We start from the raw sequence: 16,988 nt of genomic DNA, 5'->3' as shown, positions 1-16,988 counted from the left end.
AAAAAAATCTTAACAGACGGTCTCTCTCAGATAAGAACTCCACAAAATACATCCCTCAAGAATTCCAAGTCCCACCCACTACCATAAATTTCTTCACCCAAGTCTTGCCGACTGATATAATTCAAAGCCCCTACTGCCGCTAAGAATTTTCGGACACCCTACACTTCTGAGTCAGACACGAAGAGAACACACTGCCAACTCCCCCACTAGAAAGAATGTAAGTTACTTAATACCTTTCTGGCCTTTATATCTTCATGTACATTCACTGATCTTATTTATATTATTTTCTATTTTATTTTTATATTATTTTTATGTTCTCTTTGATTTGTTTTTGCAAAGTTTGCATTATTTATCTTTTTTATAATCTTCTATGTTTATTTCAACTTTACTTTGATTTCGATTTCATAATGACAATTTCCAATGTTTAATTTCTACAAATAATATAGTACTCAAATACATAAAGATGATAGTGTCGGGGACGATTTCTCGAGTTTTACAAGATTTCTCTACAGTAATTGATTTTTACTCCAAATTGAATTGACTAAAATGCTTCATGAGAATCAGTTCTTTGAGTAACAACTATTCGCGGAAATATTTGGCCTGACTAGAATTGCCGGTTTGGCTTTAATTTATAACTCGAGTAAAGACGAAACACTTTCATATTTACGTATTTCTATCAATTATTGATCATTGAATCGGAGTTGGTTTGTTCCCCTTGAAAAGTGAACTAATTTCCGATCAATGACAATAATTACATGTTTTAATTTTTACTTTTACAATTGTAATATTATTCTTCGTGATGATTTAACTCCAGTCCCCGTTAAAACATTATTAACATTTTGCTTTCAAATTACTTCAAAACATCTTTCAAAATATAACTTACCAGTATGGATGCACACTTTTAAAATAATTCTACTTTAATTAAACTTAGGAGATAATATAATCAATTAATCAATACGGTTTAGGAAATAAATTATTATTAACTAACTTTGCAGCAATTGCGCAAGTAATAATAACTTGTATTCGCACTAAATGGATTTAAGTTCATACAACATTTGATATGCTAAATAGCAGCTATTAGCGCTATTTATCTCTTACCTAATGTACCCACTTTATATATTATCTCCAACCTTTTTAAGTTTTAAAGTTCTTATACAAAAACTTTACTGTATTGAAGGTTAGCAGCCTCCTTACTTTTATATCTTGCTAGTTTAACTCATATTGAAATCACTAAATGTCATTCCACTAGATGACAAACTTGAAAATTTAACGCCATGCCTGCTACAGGTAAACCCAAAAAACAATTTCTATGAAAAACATTTAACTGTATTTACATGATTACATGCGGTACTTGACATATTAAATATATAGGACAGACTAAAAACAATCTTAACTTTCGAATCAATAACCATAGAGCTCAAATCAAAAAATTCAACGCACAAAAAAATAACATTAAAATAAGTACACCATCACAACTTAATACAGCAGAATTAGAACACTTTAAACACCATGACTTCAACTCTATTCAACTTCAGATACTAGATATAATACCCAATCACAAAACACGAATTTTTCAGGAATCTCTCTATATACTAAAACAACGTTCACTTTATCCATATGGACTTAACACTTATATACATAGTCATAGAGATACTTCTAAGAAGTCTATTTTCAGCCAATTTAAACTCTACAGCATCAAAACGCAGAGAGGAAAAAGAGGAAGCAAAATAAAAAATAATGCGAGATTTTTATCCACTTTGGATACACTTGCATTGAAAAAACAATTGAAATGTTTTTTTGACTCAGACTGTTTTCCCAAGAAACTTCTCAACTGGTTACACTCCTGTACTAATAAATTCCTTATCAAACTAAAAAAATTCATTCAAGAAAGCTACGACGACATACAAATCATTAAAGACATGATTCTTGATTTTAGTCTTTTCAGACTCTCTAATAGTCTCACTCAACGCAAAATTTATTTTAAAGTCAATTTTCTGCATCCGCAGTTTGACAATATTCATTTCTCAAGAATCATCAGAGATTGTAAAGATTACTTCCCCGCAGTTGACACTATACCAATGATTGCATTTAAATATCAAAGGACCTTAAGCAACTTGCTTACTAACCACCATGAAATAGATGAAACTGCAGAATGACATTGTAAGACACCAATTTACAGCAATTACGTAGATTCTCATCACCAGCACATAATTACTGGCAACCTGAATATCATACAAAACCATCAACTAAAAACACTAATGAGTTATGGTACAAAATTTAGACCAGTCAGAAACATGACTACAAATTACTGTTACAAGACTTTCGAAAACAACATCAACGAATTTATAGTTAAAGCAAGCTATCAACTGAATTTTCCCATAGATACCTTCTTAAAATGGAAAGCTAAAATTCTTCAACGCATATCCACAGAAATCAGTCACCTCAAATTTAAAAGTACACTGAACTGGTCGCAACTTACATCTGATATTAGTAAATTAAAACAGCTTTTTACTATTACAAAAATAGATAAAGCAACTGATAACTTTAGCATTATATGAAAACAATTCTACACTGAGATTATTCATAAAGAACTTCTCAACGCAACTACTTATCAATCAGCCAACCTTACAGAAACATCTATAATAAACAGGATTAAAACTTTTCATAAGAAACTCAATATTACTTTCAATGCAAACTACAACAGATTTACTAATCTTTATGCGATTCCCAAATTCCATAAAACACCATTAAAATTTAGATTTATAGCTAATGGAACTAATAATTACAAGAAAAATATAGACTATTATTTTTCAATTCAACTTAATAAAATCTGTAAATTTATTTTCAATGATTGTAACACTAATCATAACTATTGCTGGATCATTCATAATAACACTCCTGTCATTAATACCATTCATACCATTAACATCCAAAACATTAACTGCTATGATTTTGAAAACTTATATACCTCACTTCCTCTAGAAGAAATCTATACCAGTCTACTTGATCTACCAAAACTTTTCCCTAATATACTCAATATCATGACTCTTGACAAATGGAAAACCTACCTAAAATGCACACTTTTTCATAACTACATCAAGTTTCAAAATCAACTTTTTAAACAAGTCAGAGGATTGCCAATGGGCTTACATTCCAGCACCTCGATCTGTAATATCTTTTTATTTGTCAAAGAATTTAACTTCCAAAAAAATCTACAACCACAAGAGTTAAATTACTACAAACACACCTACAGATTTATTGATGACCTTATTACAATTAATAATTTTGGTAAAATTGAAAACTCCGACATTTATCCGAATTGTCTTAAACTTAATAAAACTAATAATTCACAAAATAGCATAGACTTTCTAGATCTTCAAATCATTAACTACAAAAAAATTTTACTTTTTGACAAAACAAGAAACTTCAATTTCAATACTAACAAATTAATAAATTGGAACTCCAACATATCCAAAAAAGTAATTAACAATACTATAATTAATCAAATACAACGAATTAAAACTATATGCACAGATACAATAGATTCACAACGCGAAATTTTGATCCTTATCAAAATTCTCAAAAATAATCTAATTCCCTTTCAATTTATCAACCATTGCCTTAAAAGAGCAGGCGTTAAATACTCACTCTAAATCATTTAACTGATAGGGATATGATAATTTATTCCTAAACCTGAGAAGGCGGTATAAGTTGGATGACTGTCAGTTGAAAGATTTGTATATAGTGTAATTACTCAATTGTATATATTGTAAAAAGCTAATTGTCTTCAGACATATACTGTTACTATACTGTTACTAAAAAAATGGGCCTATTTCCTGCCTTTAGACTGTCTACTAGCTCTTGGATAGCGAAAATGCCTTTTTCCTTTCTTAAATTCTTAATCATTGCGACACGACAATTAGCCAGAAATTAATTAATTTCCATTCACTAGTATTTTTAAAAAAATCTTAACAGACGGTCTCTCTCAGATAAGAACTCCACAAAATACATCCCTCAAGAATTCCAAGTCCCACCCACTACCATAAATTTCTTCACCCAAGTCTTGCCGACTGATATAATTCAAAGCCCCTACTGCCGCTAAGAATTTTCGGACACCCTACACTTCTGAGTCAGACACGAAGAGAACACACTGCCAACTCCCCCACTAGAAAGAATGTAAGTTACTTAATACCTTTCTGGCCTTTATATCTTCATGTACATTCACTGATCTTATTTATATTATTTTCTATTTTATTTTTATATTATTTTTATGTTCTCTTTGATTTGTTTTTGCAAAGTTTGCATTATTTATCTTTTTTATAATCTTCTATGTTTATTTCAACTTTACTTTGATTTCGATTTCATAATGACAATTTCCAATGTTTAATTTCTACAAATAATATAGTACTCAAATACATAAAGATGATAGTGTCGGGGACGATTACTCGAGTTTTACAAGATTTCTCTACAGTAATTGATTTTTACTCCAAATTGAATTGACTAAAATGCTTCATGAGAATCAGTTCTTTGAGTAACAACTATTCGCGGAAATATTTGGCCTGACTAGAATTGCCGGTTTGGCTTTAATTTATAACTCGAGTAAAGATGAAACACTTTCATATTTACGTATTTCTATCAATTATTGATCATTGAACGGGAGTTGGTTTGTTCCCCTTGAAAAGTCAACTAATTTCCGATCAATGACAATAATTACATGTTTTAATTTTTACTTTTACAATTGTAATATTATTCTTCGTGATGATTTAACTCCAGTCCCCGTTAAAACATTATTAACATTTTGCTTTCAAATTACTTCAAAACATCTTTCAAAATATAACTTACCAGTATGGATGCACACTTTTAAAATAATTCTACTTTAATTAAACTTAGGAGATAATATAATCAATTAATCAATACGGTTTAGGAAATAAATTATTATTAACTAACTTTGCAGCAATTGCGCAAGTAATAATAACTTGTATTCGCACTAAATGGATTTAAGTTCATACAACATTTGATATGCTAAATAGCAGCTACTATTAGCGCTATTTATCTCTTACCTAATGTACCCACTTTATATATTATCTCCAACCTTTTTAAGTTTTAAAGTTCTTATACAAAAACTTTACTGTATTGAAGGTTAGCAGCCTCCTTACTTTTATATCTTGCTAGTTTAACTCATATTGAAATCACTAAATGTCATTCCACTAGATGACAAACTTGAAAATTTAACGCCATGCCTGCTACAGGTAAACCCAAAAAACAATTTCTATGAAAAACATTTAACTGTATTTACATGATTACATGCGGTACTTGACATATTAAATATATAGGACAGACTAAAAACAATCTTAACTTTCGAATCAATAACCATAGAGCTCAAATCAAAAAATTCAACGCACAAAAAAATAACATTAAAATAAGTACACCATCACAACTTAATACAGCAGAATTAGAACACTTTAAACACCATGACTTCAACTCTATTCAACTTCAGATACTAGATATAATACCCAATCACAAAACACGAATTTTTCAGGAATCTCTCTATATACTAAAACAACGTTCACTTTATCCATATGGACTTAACACTTATATACATAGTCATAGAGATACTTCTAAGAAGTCTATTTTCAGCCAATTTAAACTCTACAGCATCAAAACGCAGAGAGGAAAAAGAGGAAGCAAAATAAAAAATAATGCGAGATTTTTATCCACTTTGGATACACTTGCATTGAAAAAACAATTGAAATGTTTTTTTGACTCAGACTGTTTTCCCAAGAAACTTCTCAACTGGTTACACTCCTGTACTAATAAATTCCTTATCAAACTAAAAAAATTCATTCAAGAAAGCTACGACGACATACAAATCATTAAAGACATGATTCTTGATTTTAGTCTTTTCAGACTCTCTAATAGTCTCACTCAACGCAAAATTTATTTTAAAGTCAATTTTCTGCATCCGCAGTTTGACAATATTCATTTCTCAAGAATCATCAGAGATTGTAAAGATTACTTCCCCGCAGTTGACACTATACCAATGATTGCATTTAAATATCAAAGGACCTTAAGCAACTTGCTTACTAACCACCATGAAATAGATGAAACTGCAGAATGACATTGTAAGACACCAATTTACAGCAATTACGTAGATTCTCATCACCAGCACATAATTACTGGCAACCTGAATATCATACAAAACCATCAACTAAAAACACTAATGAGTTATGGTACAAAATTTAGACCAGTCAGAAACATGACTACAAATTACTGTTACAAGACTTTCGAAAACAACATCAACGAATTTATAGTTAAAGCAAGCTATCAACTGAATTTTCCCATAGATACCTTCTTAAAATGGAAAGCTAAAATTCTTCAATGCATATCCACAGAAATCAGTCACCTCAAATTTAAAAGTACACTGAACTGGTCGCAACTTACATCTGATATTAGTAAATTAAAACAGCTTTTTACTATTACAAAAATAGATAAAGCAACTAATAACTTTAGCATTATATGAAAACAATTCTACACTGAGATTATTCATAAAGAACTTCTCAACGCAACTACTTATCAATCAGCCAACCTTACAGAAACATCTATAATAAACAGGATTAAAACTTTTCATAAGAAACTCAATATTACTTTCAATGCAAACTACAACAGATTTACTAATCTTTATGCGATTCCCAAATTCCATAAAACACCATTAAAATTTAGATTTATAGCTAATGGAACTAATAATTACAAGAAAAATATAGACTATTATTTTTCAATTCAACTTAATAAAATCTGTAAATTTATTTTCAATGATTGTAACACTAATCATAACTATTGCTGGATCATTCATAATAACACTCCTGTCATTAATACCATTCATACCATTAACATCCAAAACATTAACTGCTATGATTTTGAAAACTTATATACCTCACTTCCTCTAGAAGAAATCTATACCAGTCTACTTGATCTACCAAAACTTTTCCCTAATATACTCAATATCATGACTCTTGACAAATGGAAAACCTACCTAAAATGCACACTTTTTCATAACTACATCAAGTTTCAAAATCAACTTTTTAAACAAGTCAGAGGATTGCCAATGGGCTTACATTCCAGCACCTCGATCTGTAATATCTTTTTATTTGTCAAAGAATTTAACTTCCAAAAAAATCTACAACCACAAGAGTTAAATTACTACAAACACACCTACAGATTTATTGATGACCTTATTACAATTAATAATTTTGGTAAAATTGAAAACTCCGACATTTATCCGAATTGTCTTAAACTTAATAAAACTAATAATTCACAAAATAGCATAGACTTTCTAGATCTTCAAATCATTAACTACAAAAAAATTTTACTTTTTGACAAAACAAGAAACTTCAATTTCAATACTAACAAATTAATAAATTGGAACTCCAACATATCCAAAAAAGTAATTAACAATACTATAATTAATCAAATACAACGAATTAAAACTATATGCACAGATACAATAGATTCACAACGCGAAATTTTGATCCTTATCAAAATTCTCAAAAATAATCTAATTCCCTTTCAATTTATCAACCATTGCCTTAAAAGAGCAGGCGTTAAATACTCACTCTAAATCATTTAACTGATAGGGATATGATAATTTATTCCTAAACCTGAGAAGGCGGTATAAGTTGGATGACTGTCAGTTGAAAGATTTGTATATAGTGTAATTACTCAATTGTATATATTGTAAAAAGCTAATTGTCTTCAGACATATACTGTTACTATACTGTTACTAAAAAAATGGGCCTATTTCCTGCCTTTAGACTGTCTACTAGCTCTTGGATAGCGAAAATGCCTTTTTCCTTTCTTAAATTCTTAATCATTGCGACACGACAATTAGCCAGAAATTAATTAATTTCCATTCACTAGTATTTTTAAAAAAATCTTAACAGACGGTCTCTCTCAGATAAGAACTCCACAAAATACATCCCTCAAGAATTCCAAGTCCCACCCACTACCATAAATTTCTTCACCCAAGTCTTGCCGACTGATATAATTCAAAGCCCCTACTGCCGCTAAGAATTTTCGGACACCCTACACTTCTGAGTCAGACACGAAGAGAACACACTGCCAACTCCCCCACTAGAAAGAATGTAAGTTACTTAATACCTTTCTGGCCTTTATATCTTCATGTACATTCACTGATCTTATTTATATTATTTTCTATTTTATTTTTATATTATTTTTATGTTCTCTTTGATTTGTTTTTGCAAAGTTTGCATTATTTATCTTTTTTATAATCTTCTATGTTTATTTCAACTTTACTTTGATTTCGATTTCATAATGACAATTTCCAATGTTTAATTTCTACAAATAATATAGTACTCAAATACATAAAGATGATAGTGTCGGGGACGATTACTCGAGTTTTACAAGATTTCTCTACAGTAATTGATTTTTACTCCAAATTGAATTGACTAAAATGCTTCATGAGAATCAGTTCTTTGAGTAACAACTATTCGCGGAAATATTTGGCCTGACTAGAATTGCCGGTTTGGCTTTAATTTATAACTCGAGTAAAGATGAAACACTTTCATATTTACGTATTTCTATCAATTATTGATCATTGAACGGGAGTTGGTTTGTTCCCCTTGAAAAGTCAACTAATTTCCGATCAATGACAATAATTACATGTTTTAATTTTTACTTTTACAATTGTAATATTATTCTTCGTGATGATTTAACTCCAGTCCCCGTTAAAACATTATTAACATTTTGCTTTCAAATTACTTCAAAACATCTTTCAAAATATAACTTACCAGTATGGATGCACACTTTTAAAATAATTCTACTTTAATTAAACTTAGGAGATAATATAATCAATTAATCAATACGGTTTAGGAAATAAATTATTATTAACTAACTTTGCAGCAATTGCGCAAGTAATAATAACTTGTATTCGCACTAAATGGATTTAAGTTCATACAACATTTGATATGCTAAATAGCAGCTACTATTAGCGCTATTTATCTCTTACCTAATGTACCCACTTTATATATTATCTCCAACCTTTTTAAGTTTTAAAGTTCTTATACAAAAACTTTACTGTATTGAAGGTTAGCAGCCTCCTTACTTTTATATCTTGCTAGTTTAACTCATATTGAAATCACTAAATGTCATTCCACTAGATGACAAACTTGAAAATTTAACGCCATGCCTGCTACAGGTAAACCCAAAAAACAATTTCTATGAAAAACATTTAACTGTATTTACATGATTACATGCGGTACTTGACATATTAAATATATAGGACAGACTAAAAACAATCTTAACTTTCGAATCAATAACCATAGAGCTCAAATCAAAAAATTCAACGCACAAAAAAATAACATTAAAATAAGTACACCATCACAACTTAATACAGCAGAATTAGAACACTTTAAACACCATGACTTCAACTCTATTCAACTTCAGATACTAGATATAATACCCAATCACAAAACACGAATTTTTCAGGAATCTCTCTATATACTAAAACAACGTTCACTTTATCCATATGGACTTAACACTTATATACATAGTCATAGAGATACTTCTAAGAAGTCTATTTTCAGCCAATTTAAACTCTACAGCATCAAAACGCAGAGAGGAAAAAGAGGAAGCAAAATAAAAAATAATGCGAGATTTTTATCCACTTTGGATACACTTGCATTGAAAAAACAATTGAAATGTTTTTTTGACTCAGACTGTTTTCCCAAGAAACTTCTCAACTGGTTACACTCCTGTACTAATAAATTCCTTATCAAACTAAAAAAATTCATTCAAGAAAGCTACGACGACATACAAATCATTAAAGACATGATTCTTGATTTTAGTCTTTTCAGACTCTCTAATAGTCTCACTCAACGCAAAATTTATTTTAAAGTCAATTTTCTGCATCCGCAGTTTGACAATATTCATTTCTCAAGAATCATCAGAGATTGTAAAGATTACTTCCCCGCAGTTGACACTATACCAATGATTGCATTTAAATATCAAAGGACCTTAAGCAACTTGCTTACTAACCACCATGAAATAGATGAAACTGCAGAATGACATTGTAAGACACCAATTTACAGCAATTACGTAGATTCTCATCACCAGCACATAATTACTGGCAACCTGAATATCATACAAAACCATCAACTAAAAACACTAATGAGTTATGGTACAAAATTTAGACCAGTCAGAAACATGACTACAAATTACTGTTACAAGACTTTCGAAAACAACATCAACGAATTTATAGTTAAAGCAAGCTATCAACTGAATTTTCCCATAGATACCTTCTTAAAATGGAAAGCTAAAATTCTTCAATGCATATCCACAGAAATCAGTCACCTCAAATTTAAAAGTACACTGAACTGGTCGCAACTTACATCTGATATTAGTAAATTAAAACAGCTTTTTACTATTACAAAAATAGATAAAGCAACTAATAACTTTAGCATTATATGAAAACAATTCTACACTGAGATTATTCATAAAGAACTTCTCAACGCAACTACTTATCAATCAGCCAACCTTACAGAAACATCTATAATAAACAGGATTAAAACTTTTCATAAGAAACTCAATATTACTTTCAATGCAAACTACAACAGATTTACTAATCTTTATGCGATTCCCAAATTCCATAAAACACCATTAAAATTTAGATTTATAGCTAATGGAACTAATAATTACAAGAAAAATATAGACTATTATTTTTCAATTCAACTTAATAAAATCTGTAAATTTATTTTCAATGATTGTAACACTAATCATAACTATTGCTGGATCATTCATAATAACACTCCTGTCATTAATACCATTCATACCATTAACATCCAAAACATTAACTGCTATGATTTTGAAAACTTATATACCTCACTTCCTCTAGAAGAAATCTATACCAGTCTACTTGATCTACCAAAACTTTTCCCTAATATACTCAATATCATGACTCTTGACAAATGGAAAACCTACCTAAAATGCACACTTTTTCATAACTACATCAAGTTTCAAAATCAACTTTTTAAACAAGTCAGAGGATTGCCAATGGGCTTACATTCCAGCACCTCGATCTGTAATATCTTTTTATTTGTCAAAGAATTTAACTTCCAAAAAAATCTACAACCACAAGAGTTAAATTACTACAAACACACCTACAGATTTATTGATGACCTTATTACAATTAATAATTTTGGTAAAATTGAAAACTCCGACATTTATCCGAATTGTCTTAAACTTAATAAAACTAATAATTCACAAAATAGCATAGACTTTCTAGATCTTCAAATCATTAACTACAAAAAAATTTTACTTTTTGACAAAACAAGAAACTTCAATTTCAATACTAACAAATTAATAAATTGGAACTCCAACATATCCAAAAAAGTAATTAAGAATACTATAATTAATCAAATACAATGAATAAAACTATATGCACAGATACAATAGATTTACAACGCGAAATTTTGATCCTTATCAAAATTCTCAAAAATAATCTAATTCCCTTTCAATTTATCAACCATTGCCTTAAAAGAGCAGGCGTTAAATACTCACTCTAAATCATTTAACTGATAGGGATATGATAATTTATTCCTAAACCTGAGAAGGCGGTATAAGTTGGATGACTGTCAGTTGAAAGATTTGTATATAGTGTAATTACTCAATTGTATATATTGTAAAAAGCTAATTGTCTTCAGACATATACTGTTACTATACTGTTACTAAAAAAATGGGCCTATTTCCTGCCTTTAGACTGTCTACTAGATCTTGGATAGCGAAAATGCCTTTTTCCTTTCTTAAATTCTTAATCATTGCGACACGACAATTAGCCAGAAATTAATTAATTTCCATTCACTAGTATTTTTAAAAAAATCTTAACAGACGGTCTCTCTCAGATAAGAACTCCACAAAATACATCCCTCAAGAATTCCAAGTCCCACCCACTACCATAAATTTCTTCACCCAAGTCTTGCCGACTGATATAATTCAAAGCCCCTACTGCCGCTAAGAATTTTCGGACACCCTACACTTCTGAGTCAGACACGAAGAGAACACACTGCCAACTCCCCCACTAGAAAGAATGTAAGTTACTTAATACCTTTCTGGCCTTTATATCTTCATGTACATTCACTGATCTTATTTATATTATTTTCTATTTTATTTTTATATTATTTTTATGTTCTCTTTGATTTGTTTTTGCAAAGTTTGCATTATTTATCTTTTTTATAATCTTCTATGTTTATTTCAACTTTACTTTGATTTCGATTTCATAATGACAATTTCCAATGTTTAATTTCTACAAATAATATAGTACTCAAATACATAAAGATGATAGTGTCGGGGACGATTACTCGAGTTTTACAAGATTTCTCTACAGTAATTGATTTTTACTCCAAATTGAATTGACTAAAATGCTTCATGAGAATCAGTTCTTTGAGTAACAACTATTCGCGGAAATATTTGGCCTGACTAGAATTGCCGGTTTGGCTTTAATTTATAACTCGAGTAAAGACGAAACACTTTCATATTTACGTATTTCTATCAATTATTGATCATTGAATCGGAGTTGGTTTGTTCCCCTTGAAAAGTGAACTAATTTCCGATCAATGACAATAATTACATGTTTTAATTTTTACTTTTACAATTGTAATATTATTCTTCGTGATGATTTAACTCCAGTCCCCGTTAAAACATTATTAACATTTTGCTTTCAAATTACTTCAAAACATCTTTCAAAATATAACTTACCAGTATGGATGCACACTTTTAAAATAATTCTACTTTAATTAAACTTAGGAGATAATATAATCAATTAATCAATACGGTTTAGGAAATAAATTATTATTAACTAACTTTGCAGCAATTGCGCAAGTAATAATAACTTGTATTCGCACTAAATGGATTTAAGTTCATACAACATTTGATATGCTAAATAGCAGCTATTAGCGCTATTTATCTCTTACCTAATGTACCCACTTTATATATTATCTCCAACCTTTTTAAGTTTTAAAGTTCTTATACAAAAACTTTACTGTATTGAAGGTTAGCAGCCTCCTTACTTTTATATCTTGCTAGTTTAACTCATATTGAAATCACTAAATGTCATTCCACTAGATGACAAACTTGAAAATTTAACGCCATGCCTGCTACAGGTAAACCCAAAAAACAATTTCTATGAAAAACATTTAACTGTATTTACATGATTACATGCGGTACTTGACATATTAAATATATAGGACAGACTAAAAACAATCTTAACTTTCGAATCAATAACCATAGAGCTCAAATCAAAAAATTCAACGCACAAAAAAATAACATTAAAATAAGTACACCATCACAACTTAATACAGCAGAATTAGAACACTTTAAACACCATGACTTCAACTCTATTCAACTTCAGATACTAGATATAATACCCAATCACAAAACACGAATTTTTCAGGAATCTCTCTATATACTAAAACAACGTTCACTTTATCCATATGGACTTAACACTTATATACATAGTCATAGAGATACTTCTAAGAAGTCTATTTTCAGCCAATTTAAACTCTACAGCATCAAAACGCAGAGAGGAAAAAGAGGAAGCAAAATAAAAAATAATGCGAGATTTTTATCCACTTTGGATACACTTGCATTGAAAAAACAATTGAAATGTTTTTTTGACTCAGACTGTTTTCCCAAGAAACTTCTCAACTGGTTACACTCCTGTACTAATAAATTCCTTATCAAACTAAAAAAATTCATTCAATAAAGCTACGACGACATACAAATCATTAAAGACATGATTCTTGATTTTAGTCTTTTCAGACTCTCTAATAGTCTCACTCAACGCAAAATTTATTTTAAAGTCAATTTTCTGCATCCGCAGTTTGACAATATTCATTTCTCAAGAATCATCAGAGATTGTAAAGATTACTTCCCCGTAGTTGATACTATACCAATGATTGCATTTAAATATCAAAGGACCTTAAGCAACTTGCTTACTAACCACCATGAAATAGATGAAACTGCAGAATGACATTGTAAGACACCAATTTACAGCAATTACGTAGATTCTCATCACCAGCACATAATTACTGGCAACCTGAATATCATACAAAACCATCAACTAAAAACACTAATGAGTTATGGTACAAAATTTAGACCAGTCAGAAACATGACTACAAATTACTGTTACAAGACTTTCGAAAACAACATCAACGAATTTATAGTTAAAGCAAGCTATCAACTGAATTTTCCCATAGATACCTTCTTAAAATGGAAAGCTAAAATTCTTCAACGCATATCCACAGAAATCAGTCACCTCAAATTTAAAAGTACACTGAACTGGTCGCAACTTACATCTGATATTAGTAAATTAAAACAGCTTTTTACTATTACAAAAATAGATAAAGCAACTAATAACTTTAGCATTATATGAAAACAATTCTACACTCAGATTATTCATAAAGAACTTCTCAACGCAACTACTTATCAATCAGCCAACCTTACAGAAACATCTATAATAAACAGGATTAAAACTTTTCATAAGAAACTCAATATTACTTTCAATGCAAGCTACAACAGATTTACTAATCTTTATGCGATTCCCAAATTCCATAAAACACCATTAAAATTTAGATTTATAGCTAATGGAACTAATAATTACAAGAAAAATATAGACTATTATTTTTCAATTCAACTTAATAAAATCTGTAAATTTATTTTCAATGATTGTAACACTAATCATAACTATTGCTGGATCATTCATAATAACACTCCTGTCATTAATACCATTCATACCATTAACATCCAAAACATTAACTGCTATGATTTTGAAAACTTATATACCTCACTTCCTCTAGAAGAAATCTATACCAGTCTACTTGATCTACCAAAACTTTTCCCTAATATACTCAATATCATGACTCTTGACAAATGGAAAACCTACCTAAAATGCACACTTTTTCATAACTACATCAAGTTTCAAAATCAACTTTTTAAACAAGTCAGAGGATTGCCAATGGGCTTACATTCCAGCACCTCGATCTGTAATATCTTTTTATTTGTCAAAGAATTTAACTTCCAAAAAAATCTACAACCACAAGAGTTAAATTACTACAAACACACCTACAGATTTATTGATGACCTTATTACAATTAATAATTTTGGTAAAATTGAAAACTCCGACATTTATCCGAATTGTCTTAAACTTAATAAAACTAATAATTCACAAAATAGCATAGACTTTCTAGATCTTCAAATCATTAACTACAAAAAAATTTTACTTTTTGACAAAACAAGAAACTTCAATTTCAATACTAACAAATTAATAAATTGGAACTCCAACATATCCAAAAAAGTAATTAACAATACTATAATTAATCAAATACAATGAATTAAAACTATATGCACAGATACAATAGATTTACAACGCGAAATTTTGATCCTTATCAAAATTCTCAAAAATAATCTAATTCCCTTTCAATTTATCAACCATTGCCTTAAAAGAGCAGGCGTTAAATACTCACTCTAAATCATTTAACTGATAGGGATATGATAATTTATTCCTAAACCTGAGAAGGCGGTATAAGTTGGATGACTGTCAGTTGAAAGATTTGTATATAGTGTAATTACTCAATTGTATATATTGTAAAAAGCTAATTGTCTTCAGACATATACTGTTACTATACTGTTACTAAAAAAATGGGCCTATTTCCTGCCTTTAGACTGTCTACTAGCTCTTGGATAGCGAAAATGCCTTTTTCCTTTCTTAAATTCTTAATCATTGCGACACGACAATTAGCCAGAAATTAATTAATTTCCATTCACTAGTATTTTTAAAAAAATCTTAACAGACGGTCTCTCTCAGATAAGAACTCCACAAAATACATCCCTCAAGAATTCCAAGTCCCACCCACTACCATAAATTTCTTCACCCAAGTCTTGCCGACTGATATAATTCAAAGCCCCTACTGCCGCTAAGAATTTTCGGACACCCTACACTTCTGAGTCAGACACGAAGAGAACACACTGCCAACTCCCCCACTAGAAAGAATGTAAGTTACTTAATACCTTTCTGGCCTTTATATCTTCATGTACATTCACTGATCTTATTTATATTGTTTTCTATTTTATTTTTATATTATTTTTATGTTCTCTTTGATTTGTTTTTGCAAAGTTTGCATTATTTATCTTTTTTATAATCTTCTATGTTTATTTCAACTTTACTTTGATTTCGATTTCATAATGACAATTTCCAATGTTTAATTTCTACAAATAATATAGTACTCAAATACATAAAGATGATAGTGTCGGGGACGATTACTCGAGTTTTACAAGATTTCTCTACAGTAATTGATTTTTACTCCAAATTGAATTGACTAAAATGCTTCATGAGAATCAGTTCTTTGAGTAACAACTATTCGCGGAAATATTTGGCCTGACTAGAATTGCCGGTTTGGCTTTAATTTATAACTCGAGTAAAGACGAAACACTTTCATATTTACGTATTTCTATCAATTATTGATCATTGAATGGGAGTTGGTTTGTTCCCCTTGAAAAGTGAACTAATTTCCGATCAATGACAATAATTACATGTTTTAATTTTTACTTTTACAATTGTAATATTATTCTTCGTGATGATTTAACTCCAGTCCCCGTTAAAACATTATTAACATTTTGCTTTCAAATTACTTCAAAACATCTTTCAAAATATAACTTACCAGTATGGATGCACACTTTTAAAATAATTCTACTTTAATTAAACTTAGGAGATAATATAATCAATTAATCAATACGGTTTAGGAAATAAATTATTATTAACTAACTTTGCAGCAATTGCGCAAGTAATAATAACTTGTATTCGCACTAAATGGATTTAAGTTCATACAACATTTGATATGCTAAATAGCAGCTATTAGCGCTATTTATCTCTTACCTAATGTACCCACTTTATATATTATCTCCAACCTTTTTAAGTTTTAAAG

At 29.7% G+C, this 16,988-nt stretch overlaps 1 protein-coding gene across 4 annotated transcripts in view; it reads right to left on the bottom strand.

Annotated features, from left to right (window-relative positions):
* The window catches only part of Cog1 (conserved oligomeric Golgi complex subunit 1), a 348,144-nt gene that overhangs the window by 298,501 nt on the left and 32,655 nt on the right, over nucleotides 1-16,988 (bottom strand). The window lies entirely within an intron of this gene.

This window comes from Stegodyphus dumicola, chromosome 6, assembly GCF_044657685.1.
Source record: "Stegodyphus dumicola isolate Sdum_Otavi_A_Nest chromosome 6, ASM4465768v1".
NCBI lineage: Eukaryota > Metazoa > Arthropoda > Arachnida > Araneae > Eresidae > Stegodyphus > Stegodyphus dumicola.
The sequence above is the reverse complement of the archived record's forward strand: the minus strand, read 5'-3'. Positions and strand labels throughout refer to the sequence as shown.